The following is a 22,313-nucleotide window of genomic DNA, read 5'->3' on the forward strand; positions in this document are numbered from 1 at the left end:
TTTTACTACTATTAGAAAGGTATACTATTTCTGAAACCCATGTGATATAATGTTTAAACATAAACTAATTACTAACTCCGAAAAAATCTGCCTAAATCACATACTAAAAATCGCCACCATCCTGTTTTCTCACACTTTTCCGCTATTTCATCTTTATCCTTAAATAATAAATAGTAAATCATAATATTATTGAATTTATTTAATAACAATAAATACTGAATAATAATTAAGCTGTACATAGTAGTTCAATGGCTATAAATGTGATTTTGGATATCTACATATTGAACCACAGGCCATCAAATGTGTGATACATCACCATACATTTAAGGGTTAAGTAGTTATTTCTAGGTATTTTTTTTAGGTTTCATATTGTTATTCTTTCAAATCGTTCACCATTAAATAAAGTTTTTATTTAAAAGAAAAACGTCCAACAAAAAGAAATCTGTGAAGAATGTCCTATAATATTTAACTCTGGCTGTCCCCAACTGTACTTGCATGCATAATGTTTTTGCTACCAATTTGTAAATTTGAATAACTATAAGGTAGGGTTGATTTTAATGATATTGAAAGCCATCTAGTCAGTATATTTAGAAGAGATGCAATCATTTATACAAATAAAACAAAAATATAGGTATTTCATAAAATATTCAGAATACACTCAACATTAATCACATAGGCATTTTTTTTATACAAAATCTGTGGTTGATCAATTGCAGTGAATTTTAACTCTTCTATTTGTGACAGTTCTATCTGATTATTATAAAAAAATAACTCTTGTCGGGGGTGGCTCACTCCACATTTCTTTCATACATTCCGGCGGCTAAGAGTTCCCGGCCCATAGTTTGATGACCTTCTCGCTTCGCAATAGAACTCAATGTCACATGCAGTCCGTTGACAGGTTGTTGACTGTGAGCCTTCTGTACTTGTTCTTTTATATATTATGTGCTCTGGTTTTTGGTGGACATACAGGTGCTTCTTCGGCTATACAGGATGGTGAAGTTACCAATACTGAAACAGGTATAAAATTCAATGTAGAATAATATTGTTAACTTCCTTGATATGTTACACACATTATTAAGTACATACCACTTAGATTCATCTGCATTATTGCAATCATGTGAAGGGTATTTGTGCAAACTGCAAGTAACTGAAACAGAAGAATATGAATACATTAGTAAATAAAAAATATATAAAACGTTATTCACAGTTAACATAGAGGTAGAAAAAAACTGTTACATAGAAAGTCTGAATTTAATGTTGTATTGTATGTTATTAATTAATCCATACTAATATTATAAATGGGAAAGTGTGTGTCTGTTTGTTTGTCCGTCCTTCACTGCAAAACGGAGCGACGAATTGTCGTAATTTTTAAGTGGAGATAGTTGAAAGGATGGAGACTGTCATAGGCTACTTTTGTCTATTTCTAAAAGCTAGTTTGTAAATAAATCTAAGCAATAATTTATAAACATACCTACTGTCTTTGGCAGACTGTCACTCATTCTCACTGGGAGTCAAAACAGGTGCTGCACTGAGGCTTCAGCCCTCCTGTGCTGTTGTGGTTGTTTACGTAAGTATAGGAAAACATGTGTTAAATTTGTCAACTAATATGTTAAGTAGTGATTGCGCGAGCCTGTGACAATCGTGCCTCGAGCGTTCTACCACCGCAGCCCAGTCCACTGAAATATACTAATAATACTCTTTGCCACTGATTCAAGCGCATTGGCAAACTGAAGTTCAAAAGAAACACGCACACGCTAAAAATGCCCAATAAAAGTCAACCGAACGGTTGCTAAAACTTTCTAAGTTTCTAGTTTCTTTGACATTTGCATTAAGCTAGAAACAAATTATGGGACGCGTCATACGGACGTGGCTGACGACCGCGACTTGCAGTCTTAAAACATCTGGCGGCCAGGTTTTATGTCTGAAACCAAACGCTCAAGGCCATGTCCATGGCTTACGTTACGTCCGATAGTTTGCACAATTCCGAGTATATTCATTATCTTATCTACAATGTAGACGCCACTGTAGATTCTACATCGCAGCAGTGGCCATGCGTCCGCGGACGCGTCGCGTCTCATAATTTGTTTCCAGCTACAATGCAATGCAACGCATTTTGACAGTTGTTTCGATCCACATCAAAGAATATGATTGTATCCACATAAAAGTTCTCGATAAAAAAAAATGTATCATTAATAATTGTTATATAATAGAATATACAAAGTTTATTTTGTAAAGTGAAAAAATTCACATATTCCGTAAACCGAAACATTTTTACGATGTTGCCAGCTCTAACTTACAATAAGCAAGCAAACTGGTACATAAATTTACTGGGGTAAATTTATAATTTATTCTTATTAAAACAGTTCACGTTTGTGAAACGCAAACTGTTTTTAACGGGAAGTTTTATATAGCAGTTAATTTATTTATTTGTTGATTATTTATTTGGAAATTGTGAAACAAACCCTAAATATTTTGTAACATTCAAATGCAAAACTTGATATCCATAATAAACTTAAAATCCACATTTTACGAGTTTTAAGAATATATAAATAAAACTTACTATACAGAGCAGTGGTGCAGAACCTTTTTTCTTTGGGGGCCAAAATATATTATGAAGGAATTTTAGAGGCGGACCAGATTTACACCAAAATAGGACATACGATACAAGTGCATAAAAAAGGAAGTTCGAAACGAGTGGCGATAAATTAAACATGACCGAAGGGCACTAAATCAACACGAGTTACGAATTTCCTTTTCGTACGTGTGTCGTACGATGTTTTTCAGTACAATACGACCTGGAATATAATGGAACCACTTCTCACACTAGTGCGTAAAAACACCATCTGTACTAAAATAGTACATTACGATACAAGTGCGTAAAAAGGAAGTTCGAAACGAGTGGCGATAAATTAAAACACGACCGAAGGGAGTGTTTTAAATCGACACGTGTTATATTAATTTATGATATCACATTCACAAACACGACATCCACACTTAGCATGCCAACTCAAAATATTCATGCTGCGTCCTATGAAAAGTAAAAACTGACAAGCGGTCGAATAAGCGTATTTCAGCAAATATAGACAAGTTAATCCTCCACACATAGTCGTTTTTAGCCAAATATAGCAAAATAAACGAATTCGCAACGACTTGGAATGGAAGTGCTACTATTATAATCATTGTAGCGAAAAAGTTGACTACGGACACAGAGTACATATTATAACTACGGATAAAGGTGTAAATGTAAAATAAATTATTAGAGTTGGTTGGCAACCCCGGATCGCCGTCCGTGATGTCCTGCCGTCAGTGTTGCCAGATCTCCTGATTTATCAGGAGATCTCCTGATTTCGAGGTGCATCTCCTGAATTCCTGATCTCCTGATTTTTACCAAAAATTTCCTGATTTTCCCAAATATCTCCTAATTTTTCCCGAAAATCTCCTGACTTTGTGAGAAATTTCTTAGTGTTCACGATTATGGTGTTAAAATTCTATTCTATTCAAATTTCTCGAAGTGAGTGTATGGCGGCAATCGGCAAATTGCAGTAATAATACAGATGTAGTGCAAAAATACTTTCCTTCTTATTTTTACGTACAAAACGTACTGAAACTGTCTGAACTAGCATGACAATGACGAATTTTTCCGTAAAAACACGAAGGAAAACCTTTTCGCACTACATCTGTACTGTACATAACACTGCCTTAAATACGTCATAGTAATAGTATTATGAACCAAGTTTTAAATGACAAGATTTGACTGACCATATTTTTTTTAAATATTTAATTAACGTAGATGTTACAAATAATTGTGAAAATAAACTAAAAGAAGAATAATATCATCAATTTATGACTTTGGAGAAATTATGTCTCCTGATTTCTCCTGATTTTTAGGACATGTGTCTCCTGTTTTTTCAAATTGGACCTGGCAACACTGCCTGCCGTCGCCATCTTTCATTTCCTCTCGTCTCGAGCGTTGCGTGTCTGTTCTTGCTGTAATAAAGTGCTGTATCAAAAAATGGATCACATTGAAGACCATGATCATGCAGTAAGTATTTTGGTTGGGGTGTAGGAAAGGGTGGCCGTACCTGGGACTTAGAAAAATTTTGACCAAAATTTTTTTTATTTATTTTCCATTGTAATCATATTTTATATGTCGAAAAAACCATATTATTTCAAATAAACTTTTTTCTACGAGCCACCATTACGAAGTTATCACAGTATGAAGGGCGCAGGACTTAGAAAAAATTTGATGTATGTGGTGTCATTATGACCATTAGGGCCCCAGAGTAAGGTTAGGTTAGGTTGGTTAGGTTTCTTCCAAAATGCGCGAAGCGCATAACCACCCAGAATAGAAGCCCCCGCGCAGCGGGGGCTTCGTCGACCCTGTCACGGAATTTACTATCGGGTTCTATTGACAATTTTCCGATAGATTACAATCTGACTAGTAAAATTATAATCTAACGGTTTTTACAATCTTGCGGTGACATATATATTTCATTCATCCAAAATAGGTGTTATAATGACACCGCTCAGCGTGAAAATTTTCTAAGTGTTGAAATTTATAAAACTTTGTGTCGCTATATTTCGGCCATTTCTCAATTTAGAGAAAAAAAGTTCCAGTAAAAGATGCTTATTTTGATGTGTTCTATATGTTTCATTCATCAAAAATAGGTGTTATAATGACACCGCTCAGTGTGAAAATTTTCTAAGTGTTGAAATTTATAAAACTTTGTGTCGCTATATTTCGGCCATTTCTCAATTTAGAGAAAAAAAGTTCCAGTAAAAGATGCTTATTTTTACATATTCTTTAATGTTCTGATCAAAAAAGTAGTAAAAACGAGCAAAAAAAAAAAATTAAAATTTTTCTAAGTCCTATATATGGGCCACCCTTTGCTACACTCTGACCAGTATTTTGTTTCTTTAATTATGCATGAATTATTAACACAGTGATATATAGTGAACAAATGAGCCTGGCAGCCAGCGGCAGCGGGACTAGGTTGATTTGTGTAAAATTGGTTTATTACAGAAAGAAGCCTACAACACAAGTACCCCGCTAAGTACAATACAAGTATATCGTGAAGGATGAATTAGTATTTATATAATAAACAATATGAATTCAATTCACTTAGTTTAGTCTGAGTACGTTTGGAGGACAATTCCGGGTCGCGTCGCGGGAACGGCGAGCATCGGCTCAGAGCGTCGCGGCCGCGCCCGCGCATCACGCATCACATCTCCAACGTCTGCGCATTACGCACTTTATTTTAAATATTCAATTTAATATAACTTTTTACTGTGTTCAGGGTTGTTTTTGTTGCTGCTTCATCTTGGACAAGTTGGCAACCAGCAACAAGACCCGGCCTGCGAGCAATGACCAGTGAAATCCGCAACGGACCTATAAGAAGCTATCCCTGTTCCTGCACTATCATCGGGCGAGGTGAACATCGCTGGTCCATGTGATGCGGCGGATCTATCTCGAAGTTAACAAAGTAAGTTGCCCATTCTATTTATACCTCTACTTTGATTTCCTTGCACCCCTTTTCGATTTGTTGTGAATAGTGTCGTGAGTTCGTGGATTAGGCATTATAAAGCCTCCGCCACAAGCCACACATAAACGGTACGTATACACCGTGTTTCACTTAACACTAAAAACCTGAAAACACATTGTTCAGAATCGAGAGTAGAATCGATTGAGCTATATCTTGATGGGGGTAATATTTTTGTTTAAATTAGTATTATTAGTTATTTTTTACGTGCCCATTCTATTGTACTCGTAATACAACATTGTGTATATCGCATTGCTAGAGGTTGTTTACCTTTTTCAGTATTTAGGGGTATTAATACTGGCCGGTTACTTGGACGATTATTTTTTCCGCTACTAGTTTGACGTTGTTTGTCAGTTTAATCTTAATGTTTATCATAAGTCATAACAAATTGAACTCGTACCTAATTACAACCTTGTCATTTTGAATATTGAGTTTATTTGCTTACTGCGATTACCTGTCCAATTTGAAGTTTACTGTGACAAAGCTTTAAAGTGTTTTACAGTGGCATCTTAGCTGTCTATTGGTAAACCTTATGTCGTTGCAGTAACGTACACAAATAAATAGTCTTATGGTTTATGATGGTAGTTAGCAATTATTTTATTGAGTGTAGAGCTACAAGTCAAGTAGAGCTGTACAGAAAATTAAAAATTCAATTAAAAAAAAAGTAACGATCAGATTAAAAGATGAATACTCTAGATGAGTTTAAAAAAATAAAAATCAGTTGGGGTGTCTGAGGTTTTGAGTGATACCGGAAACACCGTGTAGAGAAGTCTGCCTAACTATTATAGCAAACGTAAAGATTTAAAAATAATAAGTATAATTTTATTTGCTTCTAATTTACCAATACTTACAGGTACACAATTAGTTAGATTTATTGAATATTTTTGTGCCTCTGTCAGACATTTAAGGCGCAGTTAAGCATAAATTAATTTAGGTATTTAGTCAGTTGTGGTTGTCTATTATTTCAACTTGACAATTAAAAGCCGTCGAGGGTGCAATATTTGTATCTTGTCTACAATGTTTATTTTGTGTTTCATTGTGTGACAAGTATAAAAACGTCACCTAAATAGTCCCACTTAACCCTTTGGTAGTCCTAGCTCAGATTAATTAACCCAAGAGATTTGTTTAAATTTCATTAGCATTTAATTGCTAATTATGTATGTGTTCATAAATTTTCCTGGGTTTTCTAATTCACTGTTTCTGCAAATCTGCACCTCATTAACTAACATTTTGCGCATTTGCTGTTATTGCATTCGCACTTGCTTTATCCCACGCACCGAATATTTCAGATGGTTGTATTTGTGGCGCAGCGCTCTGCTACTGCCACGGGCTGTTCTCCGACTGGAGACCCACGTGTCAGCTCGACAGTGTCGCCTCCTTGCTTCGCCCCGGTGGAATTTGGTTAGCTTGCACATTGTTACCCTTCTCTTCATTTATTTATTTATGTATTTTTATTCAGTAAATACAAAATGTCGGACAATGACAGTACCAGTAGTGATAACGAGAGCCAGGAGATTGACGAAGCAAAACTAAAACTGTTAGTTCGCAAACATTTTGCGCGGAAATCACGGGTTACTAAATTTAAAGAATTATTGGCCCCATAAGGAAAAGAGTTAATTTCAGAAAATAAAAGTGATATACATAAAGCGTCTAGCAGGCTCTAAGAAGATTGGCCCCTGCAAGGGATTTGGTTGTAATTTGAGGTGCATTAGTGACAGGCCCTAAGTACACTTTATGCGTAATATCAGCCTTCGATCTTCTTTTGTTTCCAAATAAAGTCAGAATGAGAAAGCATGAAATGGAAACCCCATTCCATTCCCCAATAATGCATATTTTTACAGTCATTCATATCCTTGAACTTGGATGAGAAAAATAATAGTTATTGTTATTTGTTATACAAGGGGGCAAAGTTGTATTTGAACGCCGAGTGTGGAATTGAAAAACGAGCAAGTGAAAGGATCCTATAGTTGAACCACGAGCGAAGCGAGTGGTTCGAGAATAGAAATAGAAGAATATGAATGTCTAAAAATATGCATTATGTATCAGTGGGGCTGGTGAAAATTTCTGCTAGGCAACACTGAGCAAAAAGGAACCTGACCTTAACATTAGGTATGTACTTTCCTAGTAATCAATTTTAGGCAAGCCGGTGGGAATCGGCTTGTATGGACCAGCCTCTGCTGTTATGTACTCCATTTCATGTTCTTTCATTTTGACTAGGGCTCTGGATACACGTGATTCACGCCGAACCGTAGCTACGTGATCTTAACACCGGCGGTACTAAGATCACGAATTTCACGAACACGGCAAGGTACGTACCTCGTACGCACGTACGACCGTACGTACGTACTTGCCTTAGCGCCCGGATTCACGTGACACGCCGCGGGCCGTGACACGCCGCCGCCCGAACTAAGTTCGTGTGCAGAGTACTTATCGTACGTTTTGTAGATTTAACTCGCCCGGGAGAAAACCAAATCATGACTATTATTGAATTATCACTTAATACCTATACTTAATACTGGACGAAATTTTTTTTACATATGAATTAAACTTATATTTATGTTTTGCTTCGATTTTTATACAATACATATAACTAACGGCCCTCCCCGGCTACGCACGGGGATTATGATAAAAATTGTTATAATAAGTTATCCGTAAAAGATAGACATATGCCATCGCGGACTTTTTTGTAGACCTATTAGAGAGACACAATTTTCCAATACATTATTTTGATATAGCTCAAACGGTTTCGGCAGCGTTTTCGATTAAAGCTCTCAGCCAGCGGGATTTTGTCCAACTCGATTAGAAAATATCGTCATATTTCAACCAATTCAAACAAAACTTTAACAAATTATATACCTGAACTTTCCTCAAGAATTACTCTATTCATAAGTGAAAACCATATGAAAACCCGTTCAGTTTTTGAGTTTATCACGAACACACAGACAGACGCGGCTCCCCGGGAGTTTATTTTATAAGAGAAGATTAAGTGATTTACGGCGTTATTCTGTTTCCGATTTTATTGAAATTAAAACTAGCAAACTGTCCGATGCCTTACACTATCTATATACCTGTATGGTAAATGTCAACCTGTGTTACGTTACGTCTTAATATTGTTTATTTTTTGACATGTGCCGTCAGAATCCTCAAATACTTGACACTAACTTAAAACTGTATGTGGTGACAGTTTATTATCCTCTTTGCTTCGTCTTCTAGATTATAAATAAACACAATGTAGTTTCACGCAATGCTGGCCTGTAACACTGAATTTGAGAGAATAGAAAAAAGAAATATTCAAAAGCGTATTGACATATGACATTTCCATCATTCACAAATTTTCAGTGCTAGACGTAACACTTTTTTCTTTATTTAAAAGCTTTTTTTCAGCGTAAAATTAATTTTATACCTATAAGTATGGGGTAAAATAAACCAAAAGGATCGGCAACCCGAGTATCCACTGCATAACATAATGGAACTTAAACAAGAATAGAACAATATCACAAATTTATACAATTTCCAATCAACGTAAAAGGTCAGTCTTTTTATATTTCAGCAATAAACATCTATTTCAGCAACAAATACATTAGCTACAATGTATTAATAATAAAATATATGAAATCTTATGCTTGGATGAAATTGGAATAAGTGCAAAAGTATACACTTGATAATTCTCACGTACACGGTCAGCACTGCGGGCAGCTTATGGGGCTGTCACTTTGCTTACTAGCGTGGTTAAATATGCCTGGATGTAATTGAAATTACAAAAATATACAACTTGACATGGCTCACGTGCATTGTCGGCACTGCGGGCAGCTTTTGGGGCTGTCACTTTGCCTACTAACGTGAATTCAATACTATGCCTGGAAGAAACTTAATGACATGACAAATATCTGCAGTTTGACAGTTTCTCACGTGTATGGTTCGTAATGCGGGCTGCTTCTGGGGCAGTCACTTTACGTTCTGACGTGAACCCATACGAGCACTGCGGGCAACCTGTGGGATGAAACCCTCTCATCAGGTGCATAAAAGTCATCTATGTCATGATCTATCGATATAATACTTACAGGCGAGTTGCGCGGCGATGTTTACTCGATACCCTTATGAGGATACTAATCAGCTTGAAACCATAAGAACGACCTTTCATTTGCCAGAACAATCAATGAGCCCCACTAATCCGCCGACCCGTCCATCATCGGAACTGTCCCCACCGGCAACTCCAGGCATACCACTGCAGACATCCGAAGCACCTACACAAGCAATTGAGCAACAAAAAAAACAACGGCCACCGCTTCTGCACCAGATGTTCCTGTACGCGATACACCGGAAGTAACTTTGCTACAAGGAAATGAGACTCTAGACAACACTCTTAACTACTGGGTGAGGATCCGACACTAATCCAGCAATATGGAAAAGAAATTCAAACCGATTGGACAAAGCGTCTACAGTGCATTGCGACTAATGGCTTGACCACGGAAGCTCGCAAGGAACTATGTGACAGACACTTACCTCCTATAAACTGCATTTTGATTGACGCTCCAGAACTTAATCTGCAAATAATAGCTGCGGTCTCGGATGCAATAGTTAAGCGAGACAAAGGTATACAATTAAAACAAAAACAAATTGGACGAGCAATATCATTCGTTGGCGAGGCTCTCAGTACTTTAAAGTAGACAAGACCAGATATAAAACTTCCTCCTTCATGGATGCCTGCCCTTTACTTTGTGATAACCAAAGCCTAGACTCAATCACACGACGAAACGTTATCCTCTACAAACTAAAAAAGATATGAAAGTACAAATACAAAGACGAACATAGATAAATTTCTATTTGGCTCGGAACATTCCGAAACATGTAAGACTGCAAAATCCATATCTAAGTCGGGAGCCGACCTGAAATTACCCATGTCATATAACAAAAACTTTGACCCTAAACATAATTTAATCTGGAAGGCTTCTCCTCCAAGTCACAGGCATCAGGAGATCAAGAAGAGCAGGGAGCCTGCCCCTTCCAGGAGTCAGCACGCGAGCAGCTCGCGCCCATCGCGTCGAGCGTCCCGCCACAGGTACTTGCTTCGCCGCTAGCTGGAACACCGGTGAGTCACACAGGGAGACTGTCCCATTTTATTATCAATGGTCACTGCCGACACGAGATCCAGTGACGTTATCATGGATAGCCGGATACTAGATAATTACACAACGCCCGGTGGTGCAAGTTCACCCTCCCAAAGAAAGAACCTTTCCTATTAATGAAAAGCTTCTATTTTTGAATGTAAACCATGTACTTAGTGGACAATATTTATCACCTATATTTTTAATCCCAAAACCAAATGGTAAACATAGATTTATCCTTAATCTTAAAAACTTTAACAAATTCATTGGCACAGAACATTTTAAACTGGAGGATTTAAGGACTGCCTTAAAACTGTTTTCTGAGAGATGTTTCATGAGTACTCTAGACCTTAAAGACGCTTATTTTTAATGTAAATGAAATTCACGAAAATATCTCCGATTTAAATTTAATACAAAATTGTATAAATTTAATGTATTACCATTTCGCCTTAGTACTGCTCCATTTGTATTCACCAAAATAATGGAACCAGTCACGAAATTGCTTAGAACTTGTGGTTACATATCCTCTGTGTATTTAGATGATTTTCTCTTAATAGGACGAACATATAATACTTGTTTGGAAAATATTTTAGCTACAAAACAACTTTTAACATCTTTAAGATTCATTATAAACGAGGAGAAGAGTAACATGATACCCAGTACTAAGTGTAACTGTTTTAGATTATATAATAGACACTAAACATTTCCAAGTCACTTTGCCTGATGACAAAATCATAAAATTAAGAAATAATTAAATCTTTATATTGATTTTGCTCGTTTAATCGGCTTGCTTTACGTGTCCTGCGGTAGAGTACAGTCTCTCTTTATGTTAAAGAATTCGAAGGACAAAAATATCTCAGCTCAATGAACGATCCCGATGACTTTGAAAGATATATGAATATTCCTCAGTCACTAAAAGCAGACTTTGATTGGTGGTGTCGCGTCGCGCCATAACCAAACCTAAAAACAAAATTAAATATGACGCCTACTGCTTGGAAATTTTTAGTAACGCCTCTACTTCGGGATGGGGAGCTGCATGTGGAGAGGAAACTGCAGGTGACCACCTGCCTTGGTCCATAGAAGAAAACCACAACCATATTAACTTTCTAGAAATATTGGCAGCCTTTTATGGCTTACAAACCTTTGCTAAAGGTATGTCAAACCGTCAAATCTTACTTCGTACTGTTAACATGACAGCAATTTCTTATATTAATCGAATGGGTGGTATGCAGTTTCCTTACCTCAACCAAGTAACAAAGAATCTGTGGCAATGGTGTGAGACACGGAATATTTCAAATCCTCGGAGAACACTTTAGCAGACGTGGAATCGTGTCGCTCTCACTCAGATTTCGAATGGGAACTAAACAATTTCAGTTTCAATACGATTATCAAGACATTTAATATACCGGAAATAGACCTCCTTGCCAGTTATTTAAACAAAAAATGTCTTGCATACGTGTCTTGGTACAGGGATCCACAAGCATTTAACATAAATGCATTCACCATTCCAATAGTAGTAAATTCTTCTTTTACGTGTTCCCCACTTTTACGACGATTCTAAAAACGACAAGAAATCATAAGAGACGAGGCTACAGGTATAATGGTAATCCTTTTATATTTTGGACCTAACAGCGACTTGATCATATCTAATTTCCAACGATCGCAGCGTACACTACCGAGTTACCGTAGTTACCGGAATCTTGTCCGGGAGTCGCTACTAAGACGGGACCCCCCCCGTCATCCATCAATATAATGGTTGCCTCCTATCTGATAATCTTCTAAAAACAATACGACTCTTGCTTAAAGAAATGGTACAGTTTCTGCACTATCAATAACTTAGGGGGGGGGCGTATGCTACGGGTCCCATTGACCTTAGTAGTGGAAAATTTCGCTGGCTTGGTTGAAGTCTTGGTTGCTCAGTTGGCAGAGCGCTGGAGTATCGATCCAGAGGCCGTGAGTTCAGGCCTCACCCAAGGCAGACATTTTCCACTGTTAAATACCTATATTAATTTTTCTTACTCAGTTATATGAAGCTAACGCTCAATATGATACTTTAAACAGCTGTAGGTCCGCTCTGTCCCTGATTTTAGGCGCACATATCGGCAGCGATGATCGAATTAAACGCTGCTTTAAAGGCGTTTATAAAATACACCCGCCTTTACCGAAATATAATCAAACATGGAACACTTCATTAGTACTAGATAATCTAGCATCCTGGTTCCCCAATCAAAATCTTCAATTAGATCAAGAAGTCTCAAGACTCGTCACTTTGCTTACGCTCACAGAGACCAAACTTTAGCTAAACTTCTTCTAAATAATGTTACATTTCATACTAATGAAATCACTATTAATATTCCAGACCTCATTAAAACCTCCAGACCGGGCGCAGCCCAACCTATGTTAACTTTGCCGGTTTTTTCGGGAAGTACCTGAAATCTGTCCGGTTAATACTGTCTGTTCACATAGTTAAAACCAAATTGTTACGTGCCAACCACGATTCTCTTTTAATAAATCTTTAAAAACCCCATAAGTCCGTAACCTCGTAAACGATAAGTCGTTGGATTCGACAAATTTTGGGAGAATGCGGTATAGATATTACCTTGTTTACCGCGCATAGTATGCGACCTGCAGCAACCTCTAAGGCGTGTAGCTTAAAATTTAACCTGGACTTAATAAGAAAGACCGCGGGATGGAGCGGCTCTTCAACTATATTTGGTAAATTCTGTAACAGATATACTAATGGGACAAATAACTCAACCTTTGCCAAAACTAATAAATATGTCTAATGGCTTTATACTTATGTAACTATCCTAATGTAAACCAAAAAATTGTGCTCGAAGTAAATTAATTGTTGTTTACTGACTTGTTTCCTTCCTTTTTTGTTCGATATTTCACGATTTCTCTCAATATCTACATTGTGTTTATTTATAATCTAGAAGACGAAGCAAAGAGGATAATTAATGATTAAACGAACTTACCTGAAGTGAAGTTCTATCATAATTATCCGAGTTGCTTCGTCGAATAGATTAGAATCCCGCCCTCCCGTTCATTCTCAACCCCATCGTGAAATATCGTCAATACACAAACACACCTAACATAGGTAAGGGTGGACTGCATATTTAATTATGCATACAGGTATGCACTTATATTAAATATGGTTATATCTCTGAACTAAATGATGGAAATGTCATATGTCAATACGCTTTTGAATATTTCTTTTTTCTATTCTCTCAAATTCAGTGTTACAGGCCAGCATTGCGTGAAACTACATTGTGTTTATTTATAATCTATTCGACGAAGCAACTCGGATAATTATGATAGAACTTCACTTCAGGTAAGTTCGTTTAATCATTAAGTATAGTATGGAGTAACTATTGTCCCAGAGCTGTAAGAAGTGTAAGAACCTCTTTTTCACACATGACAGCGTCCACAAAACGTAAAATCCTGTAATAATGGTTAAAAAAATCAAGTACTTAAAATAGTATTTTATACAATCGCGATATAATACAAAGCTTTTCAGTCGAGTACCATGTTTAGGCCACGAAGCTTTGCTGAGTGGCCTAACAGTACGGTACGAGAGTGAAAAACTTAATTATATCACTATTGTATACAATACTTTTTCTACGAGTCATCATCTTCATCATCAATGGACGGAAATATCATCATTCATGCAAGTTTAAATTAATGTTAATAGCGTCGTTCACCGTTGTATCAACATCGAATTACCTAGTAACCAATTATTTGTAACAACCGTCTCTGATTGGCCGATAACGCCACAAATAAAAAAAATGTATTTCAGATGCAGAAAAATTTGCCAGGTATCGCAAATTAGTATATAAGTTGTATGATGTTCTATTTTTGAAATTATTACAGTTAACTTAAAGTCAACTATAATGAGATTAAGTACATATATTATTATAGTTGAGTCGGAACTGCCATAGAGTATCCAACACTGAAAAGTTAGCACTTATAGTTTAGTCTGTGGTGTCCTAATTGACAGATTACAATCGACGAGTAGAAAAATAATATTTCCCTTACTTTAAACATAATCTAAAACATGTTACATTTTTGCGGATCTTCGTTAGTAAGTATTTTACGATATTAATTTATAACGCAAGATTTACTTATTAAACCATTTATCATTAATTTTTATTTTTAAACTAGTGCTGTGGCAGAGTGTAATTTCGATTCAAATGACATTTCAGTAAGTTGATAGAAATCGTATATTTGTTTAAGCGCCTCCTTGTCCATAGGGCCTAATCGATTCAACCAATTCGAAATTAATCGTTAGATTTGGCAAACGATACGCCTTAGCCACATCGCAATATATGTACTTCAAAACAAATGTGTCAAAAATGTGAACTTACGGATCCGGGACAATAGTTCTGATGAAATTCAGCAACACGACGCTTAGCCATATATTTCTGGTCAAGCATTATTATGTTATTCTTAAGGTTTTCACATTTATTCTTTCATTTATTATGTATGAAAATGAAAACCTACCAAGTGGCTTTAATTAATTAATATTTAAGCTTGCTCTTATGTAAGCATATAACGTAATCTTAAATGTAAACAAGACAAACAGGAGTGTAGGTGAACAAAAGAGCAAGTTTATGATGACTATTATACTCCAGGCAAAAAATATGCACACATGTGCGCGGGGCCACGGCTAAGACAAAAAAAATGACAGCTGCAGTTCTTATCAGTTTCGGTACATTAAATAATACTTTTAGATAGTAAGTATATTCCTTTATAGCACTGTATTGTTTGACGAACGAGCTCAGCTATCTTACTGTGGTGGTATTTTGCAAATAATAAGCGCAGTTCCACCACGTGGTAATAAAGACAGTAAAATTTACGAGCAGCCTTTTGTACGTGAAGCTGAGTGAAGTGAGCGATGTGTTATTTTTACATTTTAGGATTTTTTATTTAATCTGGATGAGGCAGTTTAGAATTTTAGTTTATTTCAATTAGTCACTTGTAAGATCCCAGTTGATCAACACTTGAAGGCCTTGACATTTTACTTTAGCGGTGAATTTAAAAGTTATTGTCTTGTTGTTTTGTTAATTTTTTGTATTGTTACTGTTAATGTTTGAAACTCTTAACAACGAAGAAAAGTTTGATGTGGAGATATGCCACCAGAGTCGGAGATTCAACTTTATGTAGTCTCTGCAAGGATCGGACAAACAATGAGTTTCCGTGTCGTCATGGTACTACAGGATCTATCGCGAGGCATTTGACGTCAGTTCATTTGAAATCTGCTGTTACTGTTACGACATCAAACGAGTAAGTCAATTTTTTAAATAGGTGTAATCCATAATAAGTAAATGAAAGCAGCAAAGGTCTAAGTTTAAATACCATGAAAAAATAATTTTAAAGTTATTGCATGTAAATAGTATAACGAAGCTCACTTTATTAAGCAGTGCCTATTTATTATTTTTGAAACAATATATCAGTCATAAAACAGTGTTTACATCTTAATAAAATGATAATCCTGCGCCTTGAACCCTCTTAAAGTAGACTTTTTTTACTACCATCAATCTTATTACTATATAACGTAATTACACTAATTACCTAATTAAATAGTGGCTATAACAGTTAAGTAAGTTCGCGTAAAATGTATAACATAATTATTAACTAGGTATGTGTTAAAATTACGTTTCCGTGGATGTCATCCTATCGTCACATTCTTAATTTTTATACTAAATTGACAAATGTCTTACTCCTTGCATCAATAATTGAATGGTACCGTGAATACTTATCTTCCTATTAAATCTTATTAATCAGAGGGTAACTAGAGAGTTTTTGTCAACGAACATTGCAGACACATAATAAGCAGATTCAAGGGTATCACGGTGCACGGTTAAGCCCATATTACCACGTTAACGCATGGTATTTTTCAACCACAACCACTCAACAGATAAGCTTAACAAAGGATAAGGTATAGTCATGGTATAGTGCCATTTTAATAAACATAAAAGTAATATTTTAGTGAAAGTATAAGCATTTTTTGAATTTGTACTCGAAGCGTCGGTTGTAGCACTTGTAGCGTAGAGACAATGCTAACAGTGGTTATTTAATAATAAGTCGAATTTAGAATTATAACTGTTGAAAACCTTTGGATAGAGTAAAAAACTCAAATGACTGGAAGGAAACTTTATCTGAAACGGTTACCAAATCTAGCAGTTACCCTTACAAAAGGTTACCTACCCATATCGTTGGTATTTTTATAACCACTTCTAAATTAAGCCTATCGGAAACCCCGGATCATTTATTTGGTTATATTTATTTATTACTTACATATTAATATTTGAAAAACCGCAGTATTGAATATAAATTTTAATTCAAAAGTAATTAAGATATAACCTCACGATACCTACATTTTTATTCATAACTTATAGAGACTGCATCCGATCTTATTTTCTCTCATGAAACGCCGCTGGCGGACCGAACGGGCGTGTCACGTGAATTCGTACGTACGTACGGACGGATCTACGAACGTACGTACCCTAATTTCACGTGATTTATTTTCACGTGACGAACGAACCAGAAATCCGTTGCCGTGTATCACGGCAACGTGCGTACGGCTACGTGTTCACGATACACGGTCACGACCGGGAGCCCTAATTTTGACTAGAGATGGGCCGAATATGGACTTTGCCGAATACGAATATTCGGCCGAACATTCGGTTCAGCTCTTACCGAACCGAACATTCGGCCGAATATTCGGTTACGCCATATTTAGAAAGCGGATGTTAAGATTAAAACTATTAAATGATGGATAATGGTTGTGGAGGATGGAGGATAACGGAAGTTAAGATTAAAACTATTAAATGATGGATAATGTCACTAGAACTACATATGTTCTTACGATTTAGTGGATTTAACTAAAACTTAGTTAAAACAACTCTGAACTCTACTCAAGTCTTAAACTACGGTTTTTTCAACTTTGTATTTATATTTTGACGCATAGTGAATTATCTCTTTTTAGTAGTTCCTTAGAAAGCTACTAAAATAGGAGCTTATTATCGAATGGAATACGTAAGATCTTCATTAGTTATGTACTTTGTTTATTCGGTAAATATTCGGCAATGCAACCGAATTATTCGGCCGAAAACGAACATTGAAAAACTTGCCGAATATGCCGAATACCGAATATTTACCGAATATTCGGCCCATCTCTAATTCTGACTTTATTTGGTTACTCTCGCTTACTTGGTTTGGTTTATGTAATATCACAGTTTAAAAATTACCTTGATTATTTTTTACATTTTCGTGAATAAGTCTGAAACAAAAGAAGATCGAAGGGTGATATTACGCATACATAAAAACGTGTCGACTGACGTCACGGTCAACTCATTCATTATAAATTTCAATGCGACTTCTTAAATAGAAATTGGGTTTAAAAATAATCTGCCATATTTTTAAACCCAATTTCGCCGATTCGAATTCGTGTTTAGTGACGTCACGGTCAACTCATTTGGTGTGCATTGGGGTAATTTCGAAGCACAGAAATGCTCAGGTAATTTAAAAAGGGGAATCTTGATATGATGGAAATAATGGTGATTTTTCTGTGACTTTAGAAATTAGACGACTTTCGGAATTACCACAATGCACCCTACTTAATATATTTCTATCAGACATATTCAATAGCAATTTGATTAAAAAATAACTTCTGCCAATGTGTTTCTTATAATTATCTGATGTATGGTATAAAATATTTCTAGTACTGGAAACTTGCCTGTACAAAACCACACTTGCAAAGTCTCCACGTCTTGAAGACTTTTATCAGTTTCAGTTTCTAAGAAATCGTGCAGACATATTGAAGACTGTGCAGGTTGCGAGCTCAAAGAGCGCTCAGGCAAATCATAATAATAATCAATACGTTTAATCATACAAAATATCATAAGTCCTTCATCTCATCAGCTGCAAACTCATGTTTCACGTGTGCAATCAAAATTACAGATTGAATGAATTTAAATTTTTGCAGGTATGTCACCTGAGGCGAGGAGGATTTGAGTAGGTGCATATGCGAACGGCCTAAGTGACGCCTCTTCAGCGCGACGGGTGTATTCTCCTCAAATATGAGAAGGAGCTCGGGTCCTGTGGGCTCTTAACCGTCGTAGTTTTCACGCAGTGTTTTAAAATAGTGTTTGTGTGTATTATGGTAACATACGTTCAATTCAAATGTGTAACACTACATAACTATACATAGGTATCACTTTTCATTAGTATGGTGATGTTTTTCCGGCCTGAAGAAAAAACTTCAAATAAAATAATTATGTTGTCTGTATATCCATGTTTTTGTTTTACACATCAATGATTTTTGTGTGTGGTATTTTTTAAGTTTGACTTTTTCGTTTCTAGTTATTTTGATCATACATAATCATTAAAATTATGTTTGGAAGTATTAAGCTGCACACGGACCGTCGCAAACCTGTCGAGCAGACTTTCGGTTTTTGGAGAGAATCTAGCTTGTTCCAATTCACTCGCGATCGAAACTAGCGAGTTCTCGACAGCCGCGGCGGTCCGCGCGCAGCTTGCAGTGCACCTTGCGTGCAGTTAATTTGTGACATCCTATCAACCACAAAAATCAACTTCCCTGAAACATCCCTATGAAATATTGTGTGAACGGTTCACGAGTGGCTTGCACAAAACATGCATCTAGGAAATGCTAGCAATATTATTATTTCACTAAACGAACAAGTTGCCAGTGATTCGTTGACACAACATACCAAATGCAACTTTTAGGTACATTACAAGAGTAACTTACAAGGAACTTCACTAGAGTTATTAAAGCAATGTTACATTTGTAACTTATTAAAAGGTACCGGTGAAAAGTTGATACAATTTACAACTTTAAACTTTTTGGTGTATTGTAAATGCAACATTGCCGTAATGAATAGCGTGTAAGTTACGTACAAGTTGCATAATGTGCTATTGTTGCAATGTACAAAAATGAACTTCTTAAAAGTTTTCGTCGTAACTATCTAGTAAGTTGATATTTCAATGTATCAGCAACATTGCTATTCAAAGTTATAGAAAGTTGTAAAAATCCGATCTGGGAAACTTACAGGGTTTATCTACAGCGCGGCCGAAAGCGTTTAACATCAATATGGCTCAAACGTTGCCCAAACATTGCAACGTTGCAATTGTAAGTTTCAAGCTCCCAGATGTAGCATTGAGCAATGTTACCGCAAGTTCTGCTTGCTTAACGGGATGGTTCAATTGATATTAATACTGTGGCACTGTGGCAGTTACGCTACTCAAAACCTTAGGGCAGCAGAGGGGAGCAGTACCAATTTATAGGTGTTTTTGTTACGCGATGCACTTAATGGTATTATTGGCGATGATCATCACAGGTATATGTATAGAAGTGCTCCAATAAAGGAAAAAACCTCAACTCCAAAAAATAATCCTGTTACTAAAATAAAGTATTTCATTAATTGACTTTGTTTATTTCTGATGTTCTCGAGTAGTAAAGAAATAGAAATATTTTTACAGAAAAAGGGTACATAGCATCTTATATAGAATTAGCTTTTGCCCGCGGTTTCGCTCGCGTACTAAAAGAATTCTTATTCAAACATATACAAATAATAAAATTTTCATTTGGATCCGTAGGTTTCTATGCAGACGTTTGTCTGCGTTTTTTTCGATTACTCATATTACTATTGTTTTTAAAAAAGAAATGCTTGCAGTGGTTGTACAAATGTTACACAGCGACCACAGCGTAGGTAGTAGGTACGAGTAGGTATGTATTCTATATACACCGAGGGAACTACATATTGTACAACAGAACTCACATAGCTCCGTATCTCGGCACTATTGTCGGTGGGTAAAAAGTACTTTCTCGCATTATCGTTTACAATTACCGATTGCCGACCGATTACCCCTATCAGCCCTATCCCTAGCTATCCCTAACCCTACCCTTATCCCTATCCCTATTAGGGTTTGCTCCCGGGAAATACCGGTACCGAAACGAAAGTACCGGGAATTCCCAGGATTTTCAGCCAAGCAAAGAACCGGGAAATGAACTTGAAGGCTGTTTTAAACCCTATAATTTATAAATTTATTATGCACACTATTGGTGCTTTGTAAATAATTTGTAATTGTTCAATAGTTATTTGTTATACAAGGGGGCAAAGTTGTATTTTAACGCCGAGTGTGGAATTGAAAAACGAGCAAGTGAAAGGATTCTATAGTTGAACCACGAGCGAAGCGAGTGGTTCGAGAATAGAATCCTGAACTTGCGAGTTTTTTAACACACGAGAAGTAAAATACATTTGCACCCGAGTGTAACACAAAACTTTTCCCCTCACTATAGCGAGGAAACTGCAACGCAAAAAATGCGTTTATCACTGCTTCCAGTAGTTCCACAGGTGGTAAATCATCTTTATTACTAGATTCACCTACTTTTATCAATTTTAAAGCAGTTGATTTGACTTTATTCAAGGTCAAATTACTTTACCCACTAGTGGATAAAATGCGTTTTTACCCGCTGGTATTAAAGGACAAAACACATGTTTCCGAGCTAGTGACGGGAAAAAATACTTCTTTTCATTCATAAAACATTGTATTGTGTAGTTACTAAATAGTCATAAGTTTAGCATTTCAATATGTGCAATATTACTTTTATTATTGACGACCGGTCTGGCTCAGTCGGTAGTGACCCTGCCTGCTGTGCCGCGATCCTGGGTTCGAATCCCGGTTAGGGCATTTATTTGTGTGATGAGCACAGATATTTGTTCTTGAGTCATGGGTGTTTTCTATGTATATAAGTATGTATTTATCTATTTAAGTATGTATATTGTCGCTTAGCACCCACAGTACAAGCTTTGCTTAGTTTGGGGCTAAGTTGATCTGTGTAAGGTGTCCCCTAATATTTATTTATTTTATTTATTTATGATTAACAAAGTAATTGTTATTCCTGTAATTGTTTCTTCTGCTGTATGTTGTATTAAATATTGTATGTTTGCGCTGATGGCCAAGTTGCCAATGCTCCCAATAAATTAAAAAAAAAACATTAGCTTTGTCAATTTTGACACAAGGACTTAGCTGAAATGTCAATCGTTGACGCTTAACCATGGACTTTAAATCTATGCGCTAAACGCCGATCGAAATTCAGTCTAGCTCTGTCATGTCAATACGGAAAAGTGATAGAGATAGCTAAGCTACGATAACGATGTTATCATAATCGTTTGTGCATTTGGCTACGTGCCCTGCCAAAAAATTAGATACAATTTTTACTTGTTTCAAAATGCTTTTTCTACTCACTTTTGTATCAAATTATAATCTTCATATACACCCCATAATGGCCTAATCGCCTTCAAAAGTTCTATACCTTACCTTAGACTTTGTCGTTACCTATGTATGTCGATGTCGTTGTAATTGATGTTTGATATGTACGTAAACGCTGAATTTTAGGTTTTTAGTTTTCGTTTCGTCAATTTATTAAATACTTACTGTTACTCAAGAATATTACAAAATAAACAAAGTCACAGAATGAGATACTTTATTTCAGTAATAGGATAATTTTTTTGAAGTTTTTTCCTTTGGTTCACTTCTAATATATACCCACGAGATATGGTGTCATGGTGACTATGTATTGTGCATTGAGGAACTAACATGCCCATGAATTGGTACTGCCTGCTGCTGTAGGTAATCAGTT

The 22,313-nt window shown here is 36.2% G+C and overlaps 1 protein-coding gene and 2 long non-coding RNA genes across 6 annotated transcripts in view; 1 reads left to right on the forward strand and 2 right to left on the reverse strand.

Moving 5' to 3' along the window:
- LOC125236848 (calcium release-activated calcium channel protein 1-like) overlaps positions 1-22,313 on the reverse strand; it is a 130,463-nt gene that overhangs the window by 19,239 nt on the left and 88,911 nt on the right. The window lies entirely within an intron of this gene.
- On the reverse strand, positions 579-2,210 carry LOC125236851. Its single transcript, XR_007178239.1, has 3 exons — positions 1,472-2,210; positions 1,087-1,147; positions 579-1,008 (listed from the first exon to the last, which is right to left on the reverse strand). It is a non-coding gene; the product is annotated as an uncharacterized LOC125236851 (long non-coding RNA).
- On the forward strand, positions 3,096-18,938 carry LOC125236850. Its single transcript, XR_007178238.1, has 4 exons — positions 3,096-4,042; positions 5,298-5,483; positions 6,830-6,941; positions 18,636-18,938. It is a non-coding gene; the product is annotated as an uncharacterized LOC125236850 (long non-coding RNA).

This window comes from Leguminivora glycinivorella, chromosome 19 (assembly GCF_023078275.1).
Source record: "Leguminivora glycinivorella isolate SPB_JAAS2020 chromosome 19, LegGlyc_1.1, whole genome shotgun sequence".
In the NCBI taxonomy this organism is placed as follows: domain Eukaryota; kingdom Metazoa; phylum Arthropoda; class Insecta; order Lepidoptera; family Tortricidae; genus Leguminivora; species Leguminivora glycinivorella.